Source organism: Nelumbo lutea, chromosome 5, assembly GCF_056320005.1.
Source record: "Nelumbo lutea isolate HS-2025 chromosome 5, American lotus-T2T, whole genome shotgun sequence".
NCBI classification, from domain to species: Eukaryota; Viridiplantae; Streptophyta; class Magnoliopsida; order Proteales; family Nelumbonaceae; genus Nelumbo; species Nelumbo lutea.
Window position 1 is genome coordinate 58,189,129 of NC_142688.1, and position 26,155 is coordinate 58,215,283.

The following is a 26,155-nucleotide window of genomic DNA, read 5'->3' on the forward strand; positions in this document are numbered from 1 at the left end:
ATGACCATTGTAAGACCAATCTGCACCCACATTAAGGATAACCATCATCAAGATACCATTTGAATGATCAAACTTCTCCATGTGATGCGATACATCCCAAAATCCATATAAAACTATTTCTAACCACCTATGAAATCCAATTACCATTAAATTAAAAAAAAATCTCTTTCCAACTAACTTAACCCAAAAAAGACCAAAAGTTAAACCACATAATTACATCAAAACTCAAATATGACCCAACCATTAAACTCAAGACGTGTCAAAGTTTCTCCCATCTCAAAACCAAACTCAATGGATGTCAAAATCCATCATGTGACCATTACTGGTGTACATCATCACGGGTCTAAAAAACTTACAATTTAAGCACCCAATAAAAGAATCAACACCACAAAAAAGATTCTGGACCATCCACAAGCCCTTACTTTCAATTTTTATTACAAAATTTTGAATATTAACCATGAAGTTTCAATGATTCCATCCTGATATTTCTCATTAGTTTTTCAGTTTAGAGGCCCAAAAAGGTCGTTTCTAACAAACCAACTGTCCTAAGACTCATATCGGCTATTCTTACATCACCCTTGTATTGACCCTATGTGTTTTGATGATAAATAAACCCATTGAGCTAAAATGTTTAACAAATTGCTATGAAGAATCCAAGCTTGAATGAAATGCATTGGGTGTCTATCAATTAACCTGCTCTTCTCCAAAGAAGAAGGATGCTACCAAGAATTGAAAAATAAATAAATAAATAACATCAAGTTCCAGTGATCTACATTGTGTGTTAGTTTTTAGGACTTGATGTAAATTAATTGCATGAGATGCATTCTATGGGGTTGAATTCATTCTTCGAGTTGAACTATGTTTGGAAGCTTAAAAAAATATTTTTCTAGGCCATTGGTATCAATATCTCAATGTTTTTTAGGTTGTGAATAGTGAATAGTTGACTACCTATAAACCAATAGTTGACTACCTATAAAAGTCGGGGCTGGTGTTACCTAGACACTATTCGATAGTCAACTATTTCTCACAGCCAAGGTTGTGCGAGCAGAAGTTAGTAAACAGTCGACTTCTAGCGAAAAAAGATTTCTCTCTACAAGTGGTAGTCAACTACTTGAAGAAAAATTTGACCATTTGAAAGCATAACATCTATTTCCTCTTTGGGTAAGCCTTTAACCTTAGAGCTGAAAAGAAAAAATCACCAAGTTCCAGTAAGCTACATTTTGTGTTAGATTTTTGGACTTGATGCAAATTATTCGCACGAGATGCACTCTATGAGATTGAACTTGACTAAATTCAAATGACCTAACCTTAGAAACCAATGGCTAGTATTATTTGTAGTTCTTAGGTGTTCTCATATTCATTCTTCGACTTGATCTATGTCTAGAAGCTTAAAAAAATAATTCAGAGGCCATTGAAATCAATATCTCAAAGCTTTTAAGGTTGTGAATAGTGAATAGTTGACACCTATAAACTAATAGCTGATTACCTATAACAATCGAGGTTGGTGTTACCTAGACACTATTCGATGGTCAACTATAGAAAATCTATAGTCAACTATTTCCATAGTCAAGATTGGGTGGGCATAAGTTAGTAATCATTCGACTTCGAGAGAAAAAGGATTTCTCTCTACAAGTGGTAGTTGACTAATAAGTCATGATAGTCAACTACTTGATGAGAAAATTAACCATTTGAGGGCATAATGTCTATCTCCACTTTGGGTAAGCCTTTAACCTTGTTGAGAATAGGCTTTGAACATTTCCAAGTATAGGCTAATCCCTTCTCAAGGATCTATAATGGTAATATGCTCTCTACCACTATAAATTAGTGGTTTTGGATTAAAAATTAAAAACAACTTGATCAATGAATATTTGCTAAATGAAAGATAGCATTTATGAGCAAGATTTTTTAGAGAAGAGAAATTTGAGTTAAATCAATTCTAGTGTGAGAAAAACTAAGTAACCTTTTTGCTTAATTATTTCTCAGAGTTTTCTTGAATCTTTTCAAGAGTTTGAACATATTGTATTGTGCATACTCTTGCATCTAATATAGTTTGCATTATACTTATTTCTATCAGCCTGTTAAGAGGCATTACTTTGTATTTCTTCTCTATATTGTTACATCTATTGTATATGTGTATTCAAATGAGAGCACCACTGTTTGGCACCTGTTCAAGTTTGGTTGACATTTGGATGTTTCACTTGTTAGGTCTTGTAAGCACTTGGAAGCCCTACTAATTGTAAGGTTTTGCTGGAATCCAAAAGTCAACTATTAGTAGAAATTATCAAGAGATTTCTTGAGGAGAAGACATAAGATAGGGTTTGGCTAAGCCTCTATAAATATTTGTGTGCTTTAATTTTCGACAATCATTTACTTTATTTGTTCATATTTACTTATTTGATCATTCAATTATCTATTGCACATTGCATATCACACTTACACAGCCTTCCTTTCTTTCAAGTTTGCATTCATTGTTTTAAAAGGCTTTAGTTGGGGGAAATCCTTTTAGTGTCCAATTCACCCCCTCTTAGGCTTTGCTATTTGGGAAATACCTACCTAAACACTTTGATCACCTAAAATAGCCTCATTCCATAATGTATAGAAATGACCATTTTAGCCCTAAAAATTTAAATTAAAAAACTTTCAACTATCAATAGCTCTCATTCCATATTATAATCAAGATAAGGTAAACATGGGGGAAATGGTTAGTGTTATCCTCACCACCTAAACTTCTTGAACATTATGAGAAAAAAATTTGATGAATCATGCCATATTTGTCCAGCTTGAAATATTTGCAATAGAAGAAATCCAATCCAAACTACACTCTAAATCATAGGAAAAACCACATTTAAAGTAGGAAAGGACTCAAATATAATTAGGTAAGCTTTCCCTTTGAGGCATTCAAGCTATTTTTGATTCGAGATATTTTAAGCCATTCAAGTGGTTCTTGTGATTCTATGATAAATAAAGAATCACTTAATCTTCATTTCATTCCAATAATCCCTTATCTCTCTTTCATCCAAATCCATTCCAAGCCTTTAGTGCTTTACCCATTGACATTTCCATTTAAAAATTCCATCCACCATCACATCGAGGTCATATGGTAATTGGAAGCAAGTTGATAATGCCATCAATTAAGGCCATACTAATTTGTTAGAGATGTTCCTATTAGACAATATACTCCTTTAGCTCCAATCAAACTAATGTATTCTGAGTTTTATAATTAATCAAGTCAAATAATTATTATTTCATATTTGTGGTTGGTATGTTTTTTATGTTTTACACCTTGAGATAAACATTTTTGAGGCCAATGTTAGTTTAGAACGTTCTCAACCATTAAATAAATTTAACGAGCCGATCTTAACAATATTGATACTAATATAATATCAAATTGGTGGAGCACTTGTCTCAATTCCTAGGGTTAGACCCAAGGTACAATTAGTTGGTGTTTATAAAAAAACATTGAATGAGGACTAATTTCTAGTTAATCCTTAGACTTTAGAGACAAATGGGCAAACTAGAAAGTTGCACTTAACTCCAGATTAGATAATGATTGCATTAGGTTTTTGACTGGGCTACTATTGTTTTGCCAACTACTAAAATCTTCTAAGGGTTAAATACTTGGGTATGTTCAAGCAATTTGGGATACTACTTGAGTGGATGATCACTATGATAGGATTGATCCCTTTGTCAGACAAAGAAAATATCTACATTTACATTGTCTCTGATGTAAACCTAAAAATGATGACAATTAATTTTAATATATTTTTCAAAATCTTCTTGAAAAATGAATTTATATTTGTAATAAGTTATTTTATGAAAATCTTGCAAACAATTTTCAATCCTAGGGTCCATCTAATTAGAGGGTGTGACACTACATTTAATAGTTAGGAAGGAGTCCTTCCTTATAAGTAGTATTTGAATATTTTGGATTGAGAGGTTAAGAGCAAAAGACCATTTAGGGCTAAAACTTTATAGGCTTTTATCTTATATTAACCCATTATCCTTGTGCTTCATAGGGTGGTTGAAACCAATGATCACTTACGTTTAAGTGTTGGACCCATATTGAGCCCAATTTGATTAGCTCAAGGGTTCATTAAAATTACCTAATGAATTCAGCCCATGTGCTTCTATGCATGGGCCAAACTCTTAAGTACCAATATGAAATATTTGTGGCTTCCACACCATACATTATTCAGGCCTAATTGACTTTCAATTGATATAACTAAGATACAACTTAAGTAATGGGCTTAAGAACATTAACAAGTGGAAGTGTGGGATTTTTTCCATGGAATAAAATTTTCTATGGATTTGTAGTTGAATCGAATGGCTTTCGAAGGCAATGTGAACAAATTGTCAACCTCCTATTGTTGGACTTTCTTTCACCACCATGGTGTATAAGCACTAAGAGATTGAATGAGGTAGTGGTACATGAATTAAAAAATTGACTACAGTTTAATGGACTCTCCACGTTTCACATTCCAATGAGAAGTGGTACAAAATGCTAATCTTATTGTATTTATATAGGATGTATGCATTTTTGTAACTAGAAGGGACCCATGAGATGTTTTTTTTTTTTTTATTTCAAATGACATGATAATTAACTAGAAATGCTCAGTGTATAATCATTTAGGAAATCTTGATGCAGAAATTCTATAACAGCTAACAAACCAGGTATAGATTGACGATAGTGTTAGTGCTTTTCTAGCTAGTAAGTGTGCCACAAGGTTCTCAGATCTTTTGATGAACTGCATTGAAATATGAGGAAATTCAGTTTACAAAATCCCTGCAATTAGAAATGTGGTGTTTTATATGCCAAAGAGTATCCTTTAAGACCTCCCACCTCCCAACAAAGAGTTTATGACAGTAAGAGCACCCCCTCAAAAGTAGAAAGAAGCTAATTAAAGATATGTATCATTGGATGAAGGAGTTTCATGAGGGCAATGTAGTCATGGTTTATTTATGAGTTGAGCAATTTCCTATTAGGACATACCAAAAGATAAAGTAGAAAAATATTGGTCCATCTTAAGTGCTACTAGGCCTTTTTGGTTATCATATACATCTAGAAGCAATAGCAATGGTTGATCAGAGAGAAGCACAGAAGTTCAACACTTCTAATGAATTTGAGTGACTAGAAAGTGTAGAATATGTTTTTTTTTTTATCAATAAAGTGAAGAATATGTTCTAGTCAACAACACTCGAAAGAGGGCCTATTTTAGATTCTAAATCAAGTAGAGGGAAAACCAACAATTGAGAAACTCTTGGATTAGTGAAAAAGAGTTTATGATGCTGAATGAATACATATGTAAGGTTGCTAAGTTTGTTGCTTGCATAGAGTCAAGCTCTTGTTAACTCGATGGGAATGATGAGCACAAAAGTAAAAAAAAAAAAAAAAAAGGAAAAAACAGATGTAAGTATTTTTTTGAATTTGTTTGTTTTTTGTAATATGACTAGAACTTTCTCTTTTGGGTATTTGTAATCAGGGGAAGTTGGGTGCACCCTCTATTGGGTTTTGGTCTCTTGGGCATTTTTGTAAATAAAGTTACCTTTTGGAGGGATTGTTTGAAGGTACTTTTGTTTCTCCTAAGGGACAACTTGTGAACGGGGCACATTCTAAAGGATTTCGTGTAATATTTTAGTTGGCACCTCTAATAAGTAATAAGCTATCAATTCTTATAGAAGAGAAGGGGGTTATTTTTGTAGGGATATTTTTGCTTCTTTTTCTTTTATTTAGCCACATCATAAGAAAACACATATCAAAGAGTTCAGATTTACCCCTCAGAAAATCAGTCCTCACACTCACCTTATAACTTTTGCAGCTGTACATTGGGAACATCTTGATACTTGTATGTTTCTATGTCCATGGGGAGATGTTTCCAATGCACAGTTGCAAGGGTTGTGAGCTAGGTAGGTATGAAGACCAATTTTGTGTGGTACAAATCTGATTTCCATATCCAATCCATTTTGGGTTTAATCAGTATATTAACCTAACACCCGTCAAATATGGATATTATACTAGTTTGGATCTTGGGCAAACCACGTCACTTAAAACCTTGTTTAAAATGCTTCCTTTCTAGTAAAGAGTGTAGTTGATCAAGAGAAGATAGAAGAGAAACTTAGGCTATGTTTGGTTTGAAGGAAAAAGTAGGAAAAGGAAAGGAAAGATAAGGAAACCTATACAAGATTTGTGAAGGTTTCTCTAACTTTCCTTTCCTTACCCTACTTTTTTCCTTCAAACCAAACATAGCCTTAAGGAGAAGTGGGACTTGAGTGTTAAAAAGTTGACAACATTTTAATTACCACTCTACTTTTCATTTTCCATGGTGGGTTGAACATCTATTTTTAATCTCATTGTATTTATGTGTTATATTTTTCTTTTTCAAAAGCCAAAAATCTAGCAAACTTTTGTGAAGACCTTTAAGGCACAATAGTGAGGAGAGAGAAACCCCCCCACATGCAAGTAGATGTATTATATTTTCATTTTTCTCTCTAAATTTTATGTTTTACACTAATTTATATATTTGTATTATCTATTCTAATATACATCCTTAAAATGGAATATAAGGCATCTAAGTTGAGAATTTGGAATTACTCGTGCAAGTAGATGGAAACCCCTCACGTGCAAGAATAGCTTGGGCACTATCTCATGTTCTAAGCTTTTTAATCGGCGATTTTTTAAGTGTAGTGTTTTAATCGATGAATTTTAACTAATTTTGTAACTTGTGCTTCGAGGAACTTCATCTCTCTCTCTCTCTTTCTCTCTCTCTGTTCTCTACACATTTTCGTTCTATCCATGGTCAACTCTACCTTTCCACGGTATTTCTTCTACACTTTCTTCTTCTCCACCTCTCTTTATCTTAGTTTTTAAGTCTTAACATGGGTGTGATTTTCTATTCTACATGTTGGTTTTATCTCTATTTGAAAATCCAATGACCATGGATGGGAGTTTCTAGATCAGTTATTCTTCCTGATTTAGGGATTTCTAGATCAGTTATTCTTCCTGATTTCAATTTTTGGCCTTTTGGGTTTTGTGTTTTTTCTAGCAGTATCATGGATGGGAGTTTCTACGTTTTTGTTAGAAGCAACAATGGAGGGTATTTAGGTCTTTTAGGGTTCTTCATGTCAGTCTTGTTTTTCCATTAGGATGCATTTGGAAGCGACACAAGTGGACTGTAAATCCCAGTTCAAGGTATATTTGCACTCAGGTTCACTTTTGCCTTTGTTTGACAACATTATATTTATGCATTGACAAAAGACAGAAAACACATTTTCGAGTGCATATTTACATTGACAATAAGATGTAAAAGTACATCAATAAAAAATAAGTCAATTTTCATTTAAGTGGAATTTTGATTAAAAAAGGAATTGCTTTATTGGAATTCTTGTTTGCATCCATTACAACTAAAAAGTCTGTTTGGTGAGAAGGTAAATTTGTCAGTGCAAAACTAACACAACTTTGTAATTTATATGGACTGTTTTACATCTACATATTTGCATTCACATTTATTTGCATTGTTTCCAAACACAGAGTTAGTGGGATCATAATTCGTCATGGTTGTGGGATTTTAGGGTTTTAGATTTTTTTCCTTTTATCTTCCTACTTTTGTGTTTTCTTTTTTGGCAAGCAAGAGAGTTTTTTGGGTTTTGCTTTGAACAACATGTTGTAGGGATTTTAGGATATCCTCTCTTACTATTTGTCTTCACTTATTTTTGTTCTAAATATCTTTGTTTTTAGAGATGGATGAGCCAACAAATACTTTTGTTTGTAGTAGAAGCTATGATGGTGAATTGTTTCCACTTGTAAAGACCAACCCAAGTACTGGGTTTATGACTATGGAGTTCCTATGGCAAGAAAATTGTTGTTGGTTCTATTCCTTATTCTTTCTTTATTTTCCCCTCCTATTCCATCTCCATTCTATTACCAAGTTTATTTTGTTATGATATCATAAGTTGACCTCTTCAACCCAAACAATTGAATATCTACAACTAGAGGGAGAAATGCTTTCATTTATATTCAATTTTAAGAACACTCTAAAGAAGCTATAACACCTAGCAAATTTCAAGTATAAATTATCCTAATAGCTTTTGATGAGGGGTAATTTGGCTCGACTCATTAGCATGAGGACATGTGGAATGACTTGATGGTGGGATGACACATTAGCATTTTCGAACACCTTAGCGGGCCAGGTCACCTCGAGCACCTCGGGCTCGGCCAAAACCGTCGAGGTCCAAGTACTTGTGATGACGCAACCTGCCAAGGTGCCATGTAGAGTTCTCCTAGAAGGGAGCCAACCATCTCCAATTTCTTCGGGATCATGATGCACATCAGCAAGCCTTATCCTCATCCCGCTCGGATCAGATGGACTCAATAAGCCTTATCAACTCACATGAAGTTCATTTCTAGTTGCAAAACGGACTCCGGGTTACACGGACCAGTGATCTTAGATACACTTCGTGAACCCCATGGAAGCTCACTTTTATAAAGGCCCCTCATCACCCACACAAGGTATGCCCGATTTAGCTCTCTAGCCCTTTTACTTACTAGCATTCAAGCTCGCTACCACACTCTTTGCTAACTTAAGCATCAGAATGTCCACACCAGGTAAAGCACATTGGGACCTTTGATATTATTTCCTTGCAATTCGACCGACCACATAAGCAGACCGACGTCCGAGCTACCATCCAACAGGAAGCGACCAGCTTGCACATCATTAGCTTTAACCCTTTCTGCCTTATTTGATCTTGGCTCAAATCTAGGTGGACCCATAGTCAAAATCCATAACAGTTCTACTTTCATATCTTTGAAACCATATCTAACCCTCTATCTAGAAAATGCCTCTATTTAGATAGATCCAAATATAAATTGAATCACTTTTACTTGATTGACTTCAAATATAACTTAAATGTTATATAACACTTTCAACTAGTTTTTTACCCAACCAATTGGACTAGTGATTCAGTAGCCCAGCCATAATCTTAATTTAGCTAATCTCCTACCCACTATATTAAATATAGTTGGTTAAATGAATAACCAATTGACCTATGCAATTGAATCATTAATTCATTCAATTTGATGGGTTATTGGTTTATGTATTGTTTTACTTCTAGGGAAATCTATGATCCCAAAAAATTATGATAGAAAAAAAAAGCTTTGAGCAATCAAACCCCCTACGAAATGCACCTGATTGGTTAGTACTATTTATGATACCAATTTACTGTTATATATTTTTCTAATATCATAATCAAACTTTTTTCATCTTTTTTTTATAATAAAAACATTATGGGTTAATTAACTGACATGGACGAATGAGCCCCTAACTCATTGTCTCGAAAGGAAAAAGTAATTGAATCTTATAAGACATGTTTTAAAACACTAATCTTACAATGTTTATATGTTTTTATATAAACATACACATCCAAACTCATATCCATCCTACAAGGAAGCAAACCCATGACCTATCTAGTTTTATATTTGATCATTTTATCAACAAAAACTAACTAAATATGAATATGGTAATGTTAGATCTTGGTTTGATCAGTAAAATTCATTGAATTAGTTAAAATTCCCTATATGTGTTGATTAATGAAATTGTTGATCAAAAAAATATTGGGTAGATATTATCTGAATCAATAGGAAAGGGAATTGTAAGCTAAGGTGGCATTTGATAAATTTAATTAATTTCTAAAGTCTAGAAAAATCTGAAAAGACTCTAAAAGCATGATGTGGAAAATTTGCTTTTTTTTTGCTTTTATAGAAATATGAGTGTTGTGACATCTAAAGAAATATACATTTTATTAATTTACACATAAACCATTTATTTAAATAACAAAAAAATTTATTAAAATATTAAAAAAATAATAAAAAAGAATAATTAGAGCATATTGTCATGAGGTGACACAATGGGTTGCTGGGCTAGAGGTTTTTTAGATGTTTCTTGAGGCTTCTAGCTAATTCTACATGTTTTTGGGGTGTTCTAGAGTATTCTCCATGTGTCTAAAAGGGTCTAGATGCTGGTGGAATTCTCTAGAACCTTGTGGAATAAACTAGAGGGGTTAGGAGCAATCTAGACTTCCTCTAGAATGTTCTTGTATCTTATGAATAAGGCGTCCCCTAGAAGAGTGTAGATGGTAGAATGTTGTAGAGGTGCTTCTGAATGATGCTAAGTGTACATAGTTCTAAAGGATTCCTGGAGGGGGTTAGTGTATAAATAGGGGTCTCCTCCTTTATTTGCAACAAGTGTCTAAGTTGTAGGAGGTATCCAAGTTGTAAGAGCACACTTTAAGTTGCAAGTTTTCTTCTAGTGCAATACGATCTCTTCTTCTTACAATACTTAGTGTTCTCTTGTGTGCCTTAGTGTGTGTCCTTAACACTTAAGGAATCTAGGAAGAAGGGTCTTGGGTGTGCAGTTTGGCTGACTTGCTTGGAGGGCCAAGTGAGTGCCATACGACTTAGCTAACGGGAGCAGTCAGTTTGTGACAAGTGGTATCAGAGCAACTTTGCTAGGGGCACGCGGGAGCTTGTGCGGAGACATGATGTCGAACGGACTCAACAATAATATGACACACGAGCAAGAGAAGGGCTACTCCAAGAAAACAACAGAAGCATCAAGGGATGTCCTTGCTACCTTGGATGCCAGGATGGCAAGGTTGGAACTTGCCATGAGACATGCAAGACAAATTCACAAACATGGGCAGTTGAATTAATGGCCTAAAGGGTAGGCTGGTGGAATTCAAGACAACCATGAAAGAAGTCGTGACTCTTGCCTAGCATGGGAAAGACAGAATGGGAAGGGCTAGAAGCCAAGTTAATGGTGGAGCAGCGGCAACAAGTCAGAGTGAGTATCATCGCTAGTGACAGAAGAACGGTGAACATGAGATAGAAACTCTTCAACAGCAGGCAACATTGAGTTTTGGGAGAATGAACAATAGAAGCGGAAAAGCTCTCGAATGCTTATATGTTGTGGGGGCAATTTTGATATTTTAACTATTTTATTTACTATGGATCCCCCTTATTGTTGAAATCTGAATGTGAGTAAATTGGTCAATGGTATTACGAATCGTATTGACCAACTTTTCCCTTCTTCACTTAACGAAAAACGAACATGCCCTTAAAAGACATTCAGGTTTTAGGCCTTGGGCCAATCCTTTGAAAGCCATGAACGTTTGAAACTCCAACTGTTGATTTTATTCTCTGAGTTGACATCTCATCTTTTCTCATGCGACAACATCTTTCTACCAGTCAATAAACATTTTTTTTATCCCTAATCCTAAAGTAGAATTATCATCTATAGGACAATCGTTTTAGCATTATTGTTTTCTTTTGATCACTCTGACCCAAAGATTGTTTGGTTTATTGCACACTTTCAATTACTTCACATTTGTCCAAACACCCAATTTAAGCCAGGATAGCAATTACAACTACTTTGATAAGAATTTTGCTAGAAAGAGAAAAATTTCTTCTGGCTACCAGTTTTCTTAGCCACACAATGAAGGCTATAGTTGAAACTTGAAACCTTACCCTTGTATCTCCCAAAGTCTGTTGGCCCAAGCAGGTAGTTGGTTTCTTATATCTCTTCATATATAATTGTGGCCGGCTTGAACCTCCAATGGATATAAAGAAATATAAAAATATAAGACCAAAAATTTAGAAAGGTTTGAAGAATTTGGGACTATTCAGATGGTCACTCTACTGCCTCTGGTTTGAGTTGAAGAGGCGCGGTGGAACAGGGGAGAAAAAAGAAAAAAAGAGGGAGGAGGAGAGAGAGAGAGAATGATGAAAACAGGTCGAATGAGTTATCGGAGGAGGAGGTTGTCGCTCTACTGCCACTATGTAGCTTGATCTCAGGGACGATGATGGTTAAAATTGAAGAAGCAAAGTGGAAGGGGAGGGAGTTTAAGATTAATCAACTAACATAGTTAATTGCTTAACAGCAAAATTACTAACATAGGGTAAAATAGTAATCTACTAACACAGTTAGTTGCTTAATACCAAAGTTATTGACACGAAGTTTTTATGGACGTTTTGAAAAGTTATAGTGAGTTTAGAAATGCTGAAAAGTCGAGTTCAGTTTTAATTTCCCTTTATTTTTAAGGTTCAATGGTTTTGAATGGTGTTTGATTTGTTCATATCAATATTTATGCTATTATTTTTGGTAAATATGCAAGGTTTAGTAACTTTTTGAGTAGAAAAATGTAAGCATATTTGGTTATAATCATAAAATAGAGGAATCCTGCAGTTCCTATTAAAAAAATGGTAAAACAGGGACAGCTTTTATTATCTACTAGTGGAGAGAGAGAAAGAGAGAGAGAGAGAGAGAGATGGAGGTGGTGAAAACAGAGAGTTTGTTCATTAACAACTCTGTGGATTCAAAATTTATTTAACTGATTAAATATATTCGGTGAAGAAAGCAGAATGTCTGAACGGATTCCACCAGTTTGGAGGTGGAGCAGGGAGCCAGAGAAGGTGTATAATTGTCTTCTCCTAACATCATTTCTAACATTTTCTATCCTCTGTTCAGCTTCTTTAACTGATCTTTGAGACTCCCTATGAAAGATTTTTTTTCATGTTATCCTTGAACCCAGAAAGATAACCCACTCATTCTTTCAATTCTGAAGATAACAAATCCGGAAGCACATCCTTTCCCGAACCCTTAGTGCTTTAGCCTTCCCCAACATTTTTTTTCTTTTTTTTTTTTTTTTTATGTCCGAGAGTTGAAAATATATTATACGTTCTAAAGGATGAACCAACATAAACTAAAATCAACGAACAACAATATAGAGGAGAGTTGTAAAAAAATGAACATGAGGATAGAGTTTCTTTGCACACCTCTCTTTCCTTTCAGCAATACAAAGGACTCTTTCACCACCTCTCTTCTTTATTCACTGCTGCTCAAGCTCTTCTGCACTTCCGGTGATTGGAGGACTCTAAGATCAAAAGAAGAAACTCAATCCTAAAGAAAACAAACAGTTAAGATCTGGTCTAAAAAGGTAGACAGTTCACATAAAATAAGATAACAATCACTTCTTCTCTTTCGCAGGGATCCTCATTTTCGCAGGGACCCAGTAGTTTTATATAGACCCAAGCCAACTAATCGTTGTGTCCAACTGCCGAAAGTCTTAGAATCCCAAATAATTAATTAGGGTGAAGGGAGTAGGGGGACTCACTTTCTCTAGATTTTTTTTCTTCATACAAGTGGATGACTTTTGATTCGATGAAACTTCTGTGTCTGTGGGGACAATCTTTGTCCCTCACTTTGTACTAGCATTTTCATTTTGGTGGTAATTGTTCAAGTGTTTCTGTAATTGAATTCAAAGGAGATGATGATATTATTGATGCTGATTATCGACCAGCAATGGACTCATATGTGTCTCAGGCTTTCTATGAAACAATCTTGGCGTGTAGCTTGGAAGCTAGATTCAGACTCTTAAGTTGTGACTTCTTCTCTTTCTGGCTAAAGGGACTTGAATCTCACTTTAGAAACTCACGAAGAAAGCAAGAATTTTATATACAAGAATCACCATAACCCAATGATTTGTGATTAATGTGCATATACACGCCATTCATCTCTTGTGCACAAGTCATTAATGTGATTCACCTCAAGGCACAAAACATTGTAGCCAGTAATGTGATTTTGACAGGTGGCAGCCCGGCATTACATTGATTTTATGATGTCTTATTAATAGTAATTGTCATACATTAAAAAACTTCCAAAGGTTTACTAATTCTAAACCCATTGCGTTGAAATCATGGTTTTTAAAACCGAACCGGTCAGCGCACCGTTTTCTGGTTTGATGGTTCAACCATCTAGGTTGAATGAATGGCTCGACCTATAACATCATAAATAAATAAAAAATAAACATTTATTTGTATATAATAAAAAAATATCATCAAAATTTAAATAAAATACAAAAAATACAGGAAAAAAGAACAACATAAGAAAAATAAAAATATCTAAATATAAAAATAATAAAATACAGAAAATACAGAAAAAATTCCAATGAATACAGAAAATTTTCCAAAAAATATGTAAGCAAGAACATGTAATGAGCTCTCATTCTAGAGTTCCTACAGAAGAGGAATCTCTCATGGGATTCTCCATCATTACTCGTGATGGTTTATGAAATAAAAAAAAAAATACTAACCCACTGGGTCGAATTGATGGCCCGTTCTGAAAACAAAAATTAAAAGCGAAAGATTACAAAACTGTTCTAGCCATTGGTTTTTGGGTCAACAGTTTAATCGTCTGATTCGAATGGATGGTCTATTTTGAGGACAAAAATTATAGGCAAAAAATTGAGTTTGTAAGGTCCATTAAGTAGTCTCATACGTGTTATTTCATTCGAGCATGTGACTCATACGATCCAAAAACGGAACAGGTCTGGCCACTAGTTTTTGGATCGACGGTTCGACCATCCAGTTCGAATGGATGACCTGTTCTGACAACAAAAAATTATAGAACCATTTTGGCCACCGGTTTTTGGGTTGATGGCTTGATCATCCGATTTGAACAGATGACCCATTCCAACAACAAAAATTACAGGCAAAAAATTGAGTGTTTGAGGTCCATTAAGTAGTATCATATATGTTATGTCATTCGAGTGTATAACTCATATGACCAAAAAATGGAACCATTTTGGCCACTGGTTTTCGGGTTGACAGTTCGACCATTCGGTTCAAATGGATGACCCATTATGACAATAAAAATTAATAAAATAAAAAATGGCCAAAAACCATTGAACAAGTCAACGGGTTAACGGTTCGACCACTTGGGTCAATGGGTTGTTGACCGATTCAACAGTTTTTGTCTAGGGACCGGGATTGGGATAAAACGGAACTAATTGCCTGGACGGTTCCCAATTAAAAAAAAATAAAAATGGACAACCCGTTCTCGCAAAAAAAATTACAAGCAAAAAATTGAGTGTGTGAGTTCCATTCAAGTAGTATCGTACATGTTATGTCATTCGAGCATGTGACTCATACGACCTGAAAACGGAACCATTTTGGCCTTTGATTTTTAGGTTGACGGTTTGACTGTTTGGTTCGATCAGATGGCCCGTTCTGACAACAAAAATTAAAAAATAAAAAAATAACAAAAAAACATTAAACTAGACAATGGTTCGACCACTTGGGTCAATGGATCGTTGACCGATTCAATGATTTTTGGCTAAGGATCGAGATTAAGATAAAATGGAACTGATTACCTGGATGATTCCTAGTTAAAACAATAAAAAAGCAGCTAATAACAATTAAACTAATGAGTAGATCGACAATTCAACCACTTGAATCAATGAATCATTAACCAATTCAACAATTTTCACTAAGGACCGTGTTAATGGGTCGATAATACCATTCCAGCCCTTGCGAAGCAGGGCCCCTCCGCTACTGTATTCATTATTTTGATAATCAACTTGTAAAAGTTGAGCCCAAGGAAATGATACATCACCAAAACTTTACTATTCTGTAGGTCTTAGTAGTTGTGGGGAGAAATTTTGGAATTGCCAAAAGAAACATTGGTTTGATAAAAAGAAACATTGAATAAAAACTTTAATCCACACAATGAAAAAAGTACAAACCTATATCTAGAGATCTTAGTAGTTGTTTATGGAGTAATTTTGGAGTTGCCAAACTGAGGTTGGATTAGGTTAACTTGACCCAAATCAAAAGGTGCCAATAGGTTTGGTAAGGTCTCCGGTTGGTTATGATGGAGATTTGACCCAAATCAAAAGGTGCCAATAGGTTTGGTAAGGTCTCCGGTTGGTTATGATGGAGATTTGGGATTGATTACTGGTTTTATCTGGGTTGGGGGTTTTAGGTATGTGAGATCTGAGTTAACATTGACTGCATCTTGGTTGTAGAAAAAATTCTACAATCTCTAAAAGCGAAAAGCAATTCATTGTCTCTCTTCCCCAATTTTATTGTTCCTTCTCTCTTCCTCTCAATTGGAAACCCACTCGTTCTTTCAATTCTGAAGATAACAAATCCTGAAGCACATCCTTTCCCGAACCCTTAGTGCTTTAGCCTTCCCCAACAATTTTTTTTTTTTTTTTTTTATGTCCGAGAGTTGAAAATATATTATACGTTCTAAAGGATGAACCAACATAAACTAAAATCAACGAACAACAATATAGAGGAGAGTTGTAAAAAAATGAACATGAGGATAGAGTTTATTTGCACACCTCTCTTTCCTTTCAGCAATACAAGGGACTCTTTCACCACCTCTCTTCTTTATTCTCTGCTGCTCAAGCTCTTCTGCACTTCCGGTGATTGGAGGACTCTAAGATCAGAAGAAGAAACTCAATCCTGAAGAAAACAAACAGTTAAGATCTGGTCTAAAAAGGTAGACGGTTCACATAAAATAAGATCACAATCACTTCCTTGAATTCACCACCTCTCTTCTTTATTCTCTGCTGCTCAAGCTCTGCACTTCCGATGATTGGAGGACTCTAAGATCAGAAGAAGAAACTCAATCCTGAAGAAAACAAACAGTTAAGATCTGGTCTAAAAAGGTAGACGGTTCACATAAAATAAGATCACAATCACTTCCTTGAATTCACCACCTCTCTTCTTTATTCTCTGCTGCTCAAGCTCTGCACTTCCGATGATTGGAGGACTCTAAGATCAGAAGAAGAAACTCAATCCTAAAGAAAACAAACAGTTAAGATCTGGTCTAAAAAGGTAGACAGTTCACATAAAATAAGATCACAATCACTTCTTTGAATTCACCACCTCTCTTCTTTATTCTCTGCTGCTCAAGCTCTGCACTTCCGGTGATTGGAGGACTCTAAGATCAGAAGAAGAAACTCAATCCTAAAGAAAACAAACAGTTAAGATCTGGTCTAAAAAGGTAGACAGTTCACATAAATTAAGATCACAATCACTTCTTTGAATCACTGGTCAAGCAAGAGTTGTACCTTACCTCTTTATTATTTATTAAAGAATACAATTTACCTCTACAATTCATGTCACGATACTTTTAAGTAAACGCATCGAGCCCTTAGGGTGTATTTGGTTCTATACAGAAAAAGAGAAAAATACAGTGTTGAGGAAAGTTCTTCAAGGATTTCATAAGGATTTCCCTCGACTTCTTTTTCTTATCTCTTCCAAGTTCTAAATGTCATGAAAAACTTACATAATGGAGGTTAGGTATGGTAATGGGGCAGGGCGGGGACGGGGAGCCTCTCCCCATCCCCGTCCATGCTGACGAGGTCATGGTTATCCCTATCTTCGCAGGGACCCAGTAGTCTTATAGAGACCCAAGACCCAACTAATCGTTGTGTCCATCTGCCGACAAAATTAAAGACTTGAACTTGAAAAGTCTTAGAATCCCAAATAATTAATTAGGGTGAAGGTTGTAGGGGGACTCACTTTCTCTAGATTTTTTTTTCTTGATACAAGTGGATGACTTTTGATTCAATGAAACTTCTGTGTCTGTGGGGACAATCTTTGTCCCTCACTTTGTACTCGCATTTTCATTTTGATGGTAACTGTCCAACTTTTTCTGTAATTGAATTCAATGAAACTTTTCTTTTTGGCTTAAGGAACTTGAATCCTAATGTATTATTGTGTTGGGATGCACATATAAGCATATGGAATGAGGAGTGAGAGAATTTCACTTTAGAACTCACAAGGAGTACGAGGATTTTATATACAAGAATCACCATAACTCAATGATTTAGACTTCTTTATTGTATGTGGTATTCATCTGTTGTGCACAAGTCATTAATGTGCATATACATGAACAAATCCTCAGTTTTTGGTGACTCTCATGATTTGTGACTCACCTCAAGGCACAAACACATTGTAGCCAGTAATGTGATTTTGACAGGTGGCAGCCCGGCATTATATTGATTTTATCCATGTCTTATTAATAGTAATTATCACACTTTAAAAAACTTCCAAAGGTTTGGTTTACTAATTTTAAACCTATTGCGTTGAAATCATGGTTTTTAAAACCCAACCGGTCAGGGCACCGTTTTTTGATTTGGTGGTTCAACCGTTCAGGTCAAACGGTTTGACCTGTGATGTCATAAATAAATAAAAAACGAAAAAATATTTATATATAATAAAAAATATCATCAAAATTTAAATAAATACAAAAAATACAGGAAAAGGAACAACATATGAAAAATAAAAATATCTAATAAAAAAATAACAAAATACAGAAAAAATTCCAAAGAATACAGAAAATTTTCCAAAAAATATAGAAAAAATGTATAAGCAAGAAATGTAATGAGCTTCCCTCTATAATTATATGAGTTTAGAATAAGATCAAGAGGTACCCACTTCGAACAGTCAAACTCATTCAAACACTCTGTACCCATCTCTTGGCATTCATATTTCTATGTACGGTGGCTTAGGCAGTATTGGATGAGGGCAGTGTGACCTCTACACTGTTTTCTGTACAATACAAACCGAATCGGCAGAGTGTGTATTCACAGTCGAGCAAGCACGAGAGAATCTCTTCACAGCTTGGTCGTTCATCCGGTTCTGCCCAACAATCTAAAGTTCTACAAGGTGAGCTTCCCATTCAATTGTCACCAATGATAAATCCGGCATCAAATTTGTAATCACACAAATCAATGTTGGAGGGTCCAGTGTTTCCTTTTGCAACTTAGAAAGCAAATAGACTCCATGCCCTACTTATCACACCCACACTGAATACGTCACATTTCTCTGTGAAAGGTTCACTGTGGATGAACTCAGGAGCCGATGAAGGGTGATTTGGCCCAACCTCGTAGCCCGAGGACACGTGTACATGACCTGGCTCGAGGAACAGTGCAGCCTGATAGCGTGTCCGCAACTTGACGGGAGGATCCCCCAAGTCCGACACTGGCCACTCGGCGAGATAAGTGACTCGTCGGGGACCAACATCTGGTTAACCTTGACTCCCACCGTGTAGGGGGGACCCTGAGCTCCCCCCGGGGGCCCGAGCTCGGCTTGAGACCCGAGCTCTTTCTAAGAGGCCCCGAACTCTCCTTTCCCAAAGAGGGAGCACCTCGGTTTTTGGCTAAGCGTCCTAAGGGAAAAACACCTCGGGACGGCACCACCCCTAGGACAGGCACCCCGGGACCTCGGTACCTCAGTAGCTCGGCAAGCGATAAGGGGACCTCCCTGACGTCCATACCTGCTGGATCCAGGGGCAGGGCCCTGATCCTTTGCCAGGTGGCGTTCTTTTTGCCTGGCGGCATTCTATTTGTCCTCCCTGAAAAGCGTGATACGTCTGTCGATTCCGTACCTGGCCATAGAAGTCTGCAACAATTACCTACCCCTGCCACACCTACCCTGGCAGCAACGGCTAGGGTAGTGGTGGTTGTACCAGGTATGGTTGAGTTCTGATACAAAAGGACCCTAGTCCCCCACAAAGAAAAGGTATTGAAGCTTAAGCACCTTTAGCCCTCTTACTCCCTACTCTCTAGCCGACCAAGAAGCAATGGAGATGCCGCCGGGCTCGTTGAACTGCCACCGTCCACAATTTGCCTGAGCTCAAGGGCAAAATAGAAATAAGCTCGGGAGAGGTAAGAGCTGCACCGCTTCTCTCAGTCCCCTCTCCTCTATCTCTAGAGCTCCTCGCAGTCCCCATGTCCAGGGACTTCAAGCTCCCACTATTGGACAAGTATGACGGGTCCTTCAACCCCAACAACCACGTCGATGCCTTCCAGTCCCAGATGCATCTGGCCAGGGCGAGTGAATCTTGCATGTGCGTGGCCTTCTCGACTACATTCAACGGAGTGGCCCGCACCTGGTACCGAAACCTCTCACCGGGCTCAATAAGGAGTTGGGCGCAGTTCATGAAGGTCTTCACCTCCCACTTCGTCACTAGCAAGAGATGCTCGAGGACCCAAGAAAGCCTCCTCAGCATAGTCCAAAGGGATGGGGAGTTCATTTGGAACTATATCAAGCAGTTTAATGACGCTTGCCTACAGATACCTGACCTGGACCCTACAGTTCGACTTACCGCGGCCAAACGAGGTATCACCCACAAGGAGTTCAGATAGCACGTGGTTGTCAACCAGCCCAAGACCGTGACCGAGTTCCTCGAGCTTGCAGATCGGTTAATAGGAATAGAGGAGGAGATCAGCAAGAAGGGCGAGCACGCCCTCGAGAAAAGAAAAAGGAAACCAAAACCCCCTACTCATAGTGGCTACAAGAAGAAGAACGATCAAGCTCGGGGGGCAAAACCAGTTCAGCCTTTCCAAGCTCCATCAGTAGAAAGGGTGTTCACACCCCTCAACACAAAGCGGGCCGAGATCCTCATGGAAATCAAGGATGCCCCATATGTAAAGTGGCCACCTCGGCTCAAGGCTGACCCCAATGTTAGGAACAAAAACTTGTATTGTAGTTTCCATAGAGATTACGGTTATAACACTGGAAGTTGTAAGAATCTCGGTGATGAGATAGAAGAACTCATCCGTCGTGGATATTTGAGAAACTTTGTGCAACATCACAATAAAAATAATAAGACAGGTCGTTACGGGGAATAGAATAAAGAAGCCCCCGAGTCTAGCAGACAGGCAAAGCAGCCGCAGAGGCAGCCCCTAGATGAGAGACCAGTCCGGGGGACCATCCACATAATCGTTAGAGGATCGATTATCGCAGGCTGCACATTGGCAGCAGCTCGGTCATCAGCCCACAAAGCTGCCAAAGAAGAACTAAACCCCCCAAAGTGGCCAAGGGTGGAGGAACCGATCTTCTTCACTGAAGACGATGCGCAAGGGGTCCATTACCCCCACGATGATGTGCTCGTCATCAAGATTAAGATCAACAACTTCGAAGTCAGGCGCATCCTAGTAGACTTGGGCAATTCGGTAGATATCTTCTTCGAGGCAGCCTTCAATCAGCTTCAGCTCCTAGAAAGTGACCAGAAAGTGACCTGGTGGGATTCAGCGGCGAGGAGGTCAAACCTTTGGGGAAAGTCACCGTATCAGTGGAGATTGGTACCTGGCCCAATGTGGTAAGGCTCAACCACGAATTCCTAGTGGTCACGACCCCCTCTCCATACAACACGATAGTAGGCCAGCCCATCACCCACATCCTACGAGTGGTAGTATCCACATACCACCTCGCGATGAAGTTCCCTACAGACTTTGGAGTCAGAGTGGTACGAGGCGATCAGCTCGAGTCCCGCAAGTGCGACGTAGCCGCTCTCAAAGGAAAGGCCAAAGTAGCTGGCGACCTCAAGCTAGGATGACCTGCAGAACAGTTCATGGAGCAAGCTACACCTACCGAGAAGACCATCACGATCCCAGCTTCGACAGATGATCCAGATCGGGTACTTCAGACCGGCGCTTTTATTGAGGAGCCCTTGCGGTCTCAACTGATAAGCTTCTTACTCGAAAATTCCGACTTTTTTGCATGGTCGGCAGCAGAAATGCCCAGCATAGATCCTAACATTGTCACTCACAGACTTAATACTAATCCTTCAGTTAGGCCCGTTAGACGAAAGAAATGCAACCTAGCCCCGGAGCGATGGAGGGCAGTTAACGAGGAGGTTGGGAAACTCCTTGCAGCCGATTTTATCAGGGAAGTCCATTACCCGAGCTGGGTGTCTAACCCCGTTCTGGCAAAAAAGGCTAACGGTAAGTGGCGCATCTGCGTCGACTACACCGACCTGAACCGGGCTTGCCCAAAGGACTGCTTCCCACTTTCCAGGATCGACCACTTAGTGGACACGACCTCGGGGCATGAGTTGCTAAGCTTTTTGGACGGCTATTTGGGATATAACCAAATAAAAATGGACCAAGCTGACGAGGAGAAGACCGCCTTCATAACCGAGTTTGGCATGTACTGCTACAAGGTCATGCCCTTCGGGCTGAAGAACGCTGGGGCTACTTTTCAGAGACTTGTAAATAAGTTGTTTGAGCCACTTGTCGGCACAAAAGTAGAATGTTATGTAGACGACATGGTCATCAAGACCCAATTTTCACATGAATTAATACAAGATTTACACTCAGTCTTTGAAATCTTGCGTAGGTTTAAAATGAAGTTAAATCCGAACAAGTGTGTCTTTGGTGTCACCTCGGGTAAATTTCTAGGGTACATCGTTAACTGACGAGGCAATGAAGCCAACCCGGAAAAAATCAAAGCCATCCTAGAAATGAGACCACCCCGAAAGTTAAAGGAGGTTCAGAGACTGAACGACTGGCTAGCCGCCTTGAGCCGCTTCATGTTCAAGTCAGCAGACCACTGCTTGCCCTTCTTTAAGGCCATAAAAAACAAAAGGTTTCAAATGGACTGAAGAGTGCCAGGTCGCATTTGACGAGTTCAAAAGGCACTTGGCCAACATCCCAGTCTTAACCCGACCCGAAGAGGGTGATGTTTTAGAGCTGAACCTCTCGACGAGTGACGAGGTGGTCTGGTCGGTACTAATAAGAGAGGTAGATCGGGTCCAACGGCCCATCTATTATGTTAGTAAATTGTTGCAGGGAGCAGAGACGAGGTACCCCGAGATAGAGAAGTTAGCTTATGCACTGGTTACAGTAGCTCGAAAGCTCTGCCCGTACTTCCAAACTCACACCATCGTTGTCCTTACCAACAAACCTCTAAGGCAAGTTTTGCTCAGGCCCGAGGTCTCGGGAAAGTTGACAAAATGGGCTATCGAGCTTAGCGAGTACGAGCTCCAGTACAAACCACGAACTGCTATCAAGGCCCAAGCCTTGGCAGATTTTGTCACAGAATGCACCTTCAACTCTAAAGTCCCCAGGCCGGTAGAACATGAGCCCCCTAGTACGAGAGAGCTCGGAGTTCCTAGACTGGTTGAACTCGAGCACCGTGAAGTAGCACCCAACACAGCCTCTCTCTTAATTAGGCCAAGCCCGAACTGGGATGATGAACCCTGGATCCTTCACGTAGATGGCTCGTTAAACCGACAGGGCAGCGGAGCTGGGATCGTTCTGTACGGACCAAGCGGTGTGAAATTGGAGTAAGTACTACGCTTTGAGTTCACAGCATCCAACAATGAAGCAGAATACGAGGCGCTGCTATTTGGGCTAGACCTTGCAAAGGAAGTGGAGGCCAAACACATTGTCATCTGCAATGATTCTCAGCTCATGGTAAACCAAGTCCTGGGTGAGTATGAAGCTCGTGAACCAACTATGGTAGCATACTTAGCCAAAGTAAGAGAGACTCTGCTCAACTTCTGGTCACACTTCATCCAGCAAATCCCAAGATCAGAGAACACTGAGGCCGATGCCCTGTCACGGTTAGCCAGCATGGGAGACAACACCATGAGGACTGTGTACATAGAAAACTTACCTCGGTCTAGCATTCTCAAGGAGGCAAAAGAGGTCGCTCCCGTCGTTCAACCAGAGCCAAGCTGGATTGACCCACTCACGAGCATTCTGCTACACGGGGCCCTCCCCACAAACAGTAATGCTGCCAGGAGGGTAGAGCGCCAGGCAGCCAAATATGTCATGATAGACAGGCAACTGTACCGAATGTCCTACACGCTCCCCTACCTACACTGCCTGCAACCCTCAGAAGCTGAGCTTGTCCTCCACAACACTGATGAAGGCCTATGCGATAGGCATTTGGGGGTAGGGCCCTTGCTCAGAAAGCACTGCGACAAGGGTACTACTGGCCAACCGTGAAAGCAAATGCGACCGAGCTTGTCAAAAAATGTGACAAGTGCCAGAAGCACGCTAACATCTACCACTGGCCTACCGCCGACCTGAAATACCTCACTAGCCCATGGCCATTTGCATAGTGGGGAATTGACCTACTTGGGCCATTCCAGCCAGCAACAGGGCAAAGAAGGTTCCTAGTGGTGGCAGTGGACTATTTCACAAAATGGGTCGAAGTCGAACCTCTCACGACAATCACAGCTCGGAATGTGCAAAACTTCTTTTGGAAGAACAAAGTGTGTCATTTCGAACTACCTCAGGTACTGATCTCCGACAGTGGTAAGCAGTTCGAAGACATCAAGTTCCAAAACTGGTGCTGAGACATGGGAATTCAGCAAAACTTCACCTCGATGGTGCACCCTCAGGCAAACGGCCAAATGGAAGTTACGAACAGGGCTATCCTTCTAGGATTGAAAGCACGCCTGGACCGAGCTAAGGGACTGTGGACGGACAAACTGCTTAGTGTACTTTGGGCCTACTGTACCACAGAGAGGACTGCCATGGGAGAAACTCCCTTTAACCTCACATACGGCACTGAAGCAATCATCCCAGCTGAAATTGAAGTCCCTTCGCTGAGACTAGAAGCATATGAAGACAAAGTAAACAAAGACAAGCTACGTACCAACCTCGACCTGCTAGATGAGGTGCAGGACCTCGCGTATATCAGGACCGCGGCCTATCAACAAAGGATCGCTCAGTACTATAACGCCAAGGTCAATAAGCGAACCCTCCACGTTGGCGACCTGGTTCTTCGCAAGGTTATGGTACCTAAACCCAGCGTTAGCAAGCTCGGTCTGAATTGGGAAGGACCCTACCGAGTAAAGCGGGTACTCAGGGAAGGAACATATGAACTCGAAACCCTAGAAGAGAAACAAGTACCTCGGGCATGGAATATCGTTAACCTAAGACGATTTACCCGTGAACCGCCAAACTAAGTGACCACGGGCCACTCCTTCCTAGCCTTAGGGCCAATCCGCTGAATTAACGACAACCTCGGCAACACAAGGTCTAGTCACCCCCTCAGCAGGGGCAGACTCCAAGAAAACAGTTTGGAGTGACCACGAGTCACTCCCTCCAGCATAAGGGTCAATGAGCCAGGTTGACTAAAGACCTCGGCGCTATGCATGACTCTACCGCCTTGCCAGCGTAGGCTTAACATGACACAGACCAAAGGCGCCCCGAGAATGGACTTTCCGACTCCTAGCCTACCTCGGTATATGCTACTAGAAGTAAGTGCCAACCTAATAGCCAAGTAGGCAGGTCAGGCACACACCCTACTATGCCTACCTCGACGTATATCGCTGAAATCTGATGATCACCCCTACTGAGTGCAGGAAGACAGTCCGGGGTGACAATAGTAACGGGTCGCTCACCTCAAGAAACTAAATTTACTAACCCAACAGTTCGGACAAGGCAAACACTCCGGCATAAGTGAATCACAAAAGCACTTAACAGAATATACATATATACTATTGCTGCATAAATGTCGTTTCATTACAAAGTCCCAAGTACAAAGAAACAAGAAAAAGACAAAATGAGTGAAACATAATTATTCAGGAGGCTTATCAGCCTTGCTCGGGACCTCTCCAGGGGCCTCCTCGGGGATGTCAGCCAAGTTGGCGGTATCGGCCTCCTCGTTGCCGCCCTCATCATCAGAGTCCGGGTCATCCGTAGCCTGATGGGCCATATCGTCTGTAATGTTAAAGGTGGTGAAGGCGCTTATGTCAAGGTTAGGGTACATGCGCCTTATCCACCACCTATCGAGCTTGAACCCCTTACGATAGGCCTACGACATTACATCATCAAACCTAGACGACTAGACATAGTTGATAATGGCCTGGGCCTTCGCCTCCTCGAGAGCTTCGTCAAAGATCTCGGTCTTCTCCTTGATATCGGCTTTGAGGTACTCCACCTCTTGCTCCAAGGCCCCCTTGGCTTCCTTAAGCCCCTACACCTCAAGCTGAGAAGCACTCTGAAGTGCCTTGAGACTCTCCACCTTGAGCTTCAAGTTTTCTTGACCCACTCTGAGCCGCTTTCAGCCTATCCCTCTCACGGGCCAGCTCCTCTTTCTCCAACAGCAAGGCCTCGAGATGACTCTCCAGTTGGTGAATTTTGCCCTATGCTGCTCTCAGCTTAGTGTGAGCCGTGCGAGATGACTCCTCAATAGCCAAAGCATGCCTCAAGTGTTTGTTAGACTAGAAGGTCAGCGCATGCACGGTAGTGTTCACCTAACAGGAGGGGGTCGATCAGTATCGAACAAAGAAGAAAGAAAGAAGGATGAGGTGGCTCTTAGGGTATGAACTCACCACCATGGCGTAGGTTGCAGCATGGGCACCAAGCTGACTAGGGGAGATTTCGGCTGAACCTACGACCTCCGCCATGATAACCGCTCTCCTACTCCTGTCGAGGCTGACATCAGGATTCATGATGCTCTCTTCCTCCCCTGGGTCCTTGAGCTGGATGTCACCGTGTCTGCGGCACGATGAGTCGACCCTTCGGAAGCTTCGGCAGCAGCCCCGACAGAGTTTGGGACTTTAGC

At 39.6% G+C, this 26,155-nt stretch overlaps 1 protein-coding gene across 6 annotated transcripts in view; it reads right to left on the bottom strand.

Moving 5' to 3' along the window:
- The window catches only part of LOC148852604 (uncharacterized), a 28,111-nt gene extending 10,895 nt beyond the window's left edge, over positions 1-17,216 (bottom strand). Inside the window, exons 1-6 of one of the 6 annotated variants that reach the window (XM_088945473.1) lie at positions 16,946-17,216; positions 16,724-16,804; positions 16,555-16,635; positions 16,386-16,466; positions 16,174-16,297; positions 12,824-12,921 (exon numbers count right to left, since the gene is read on the bottom strand). The gene's annotated coding sequence lies outside the window, so the exon portion shown is untranslated. Of the gene's footprint in view, positions 1-12,823; positions 12,948-16,173; positions 16,298-16,385; positions 16,467-16,554; positions 16,636-16,723; positions 16,805-16,913 lie in introns of all 6 variants that reach the window. The other 5 variants (XM_088945471.1, XM_088945475.1, XM_088945472.1 and 2 more) reach the window with 5 other exon arrangements.
- Between the last annotated feature and the right edge of the window lie 8,939 nt (positions 17,217-26,155).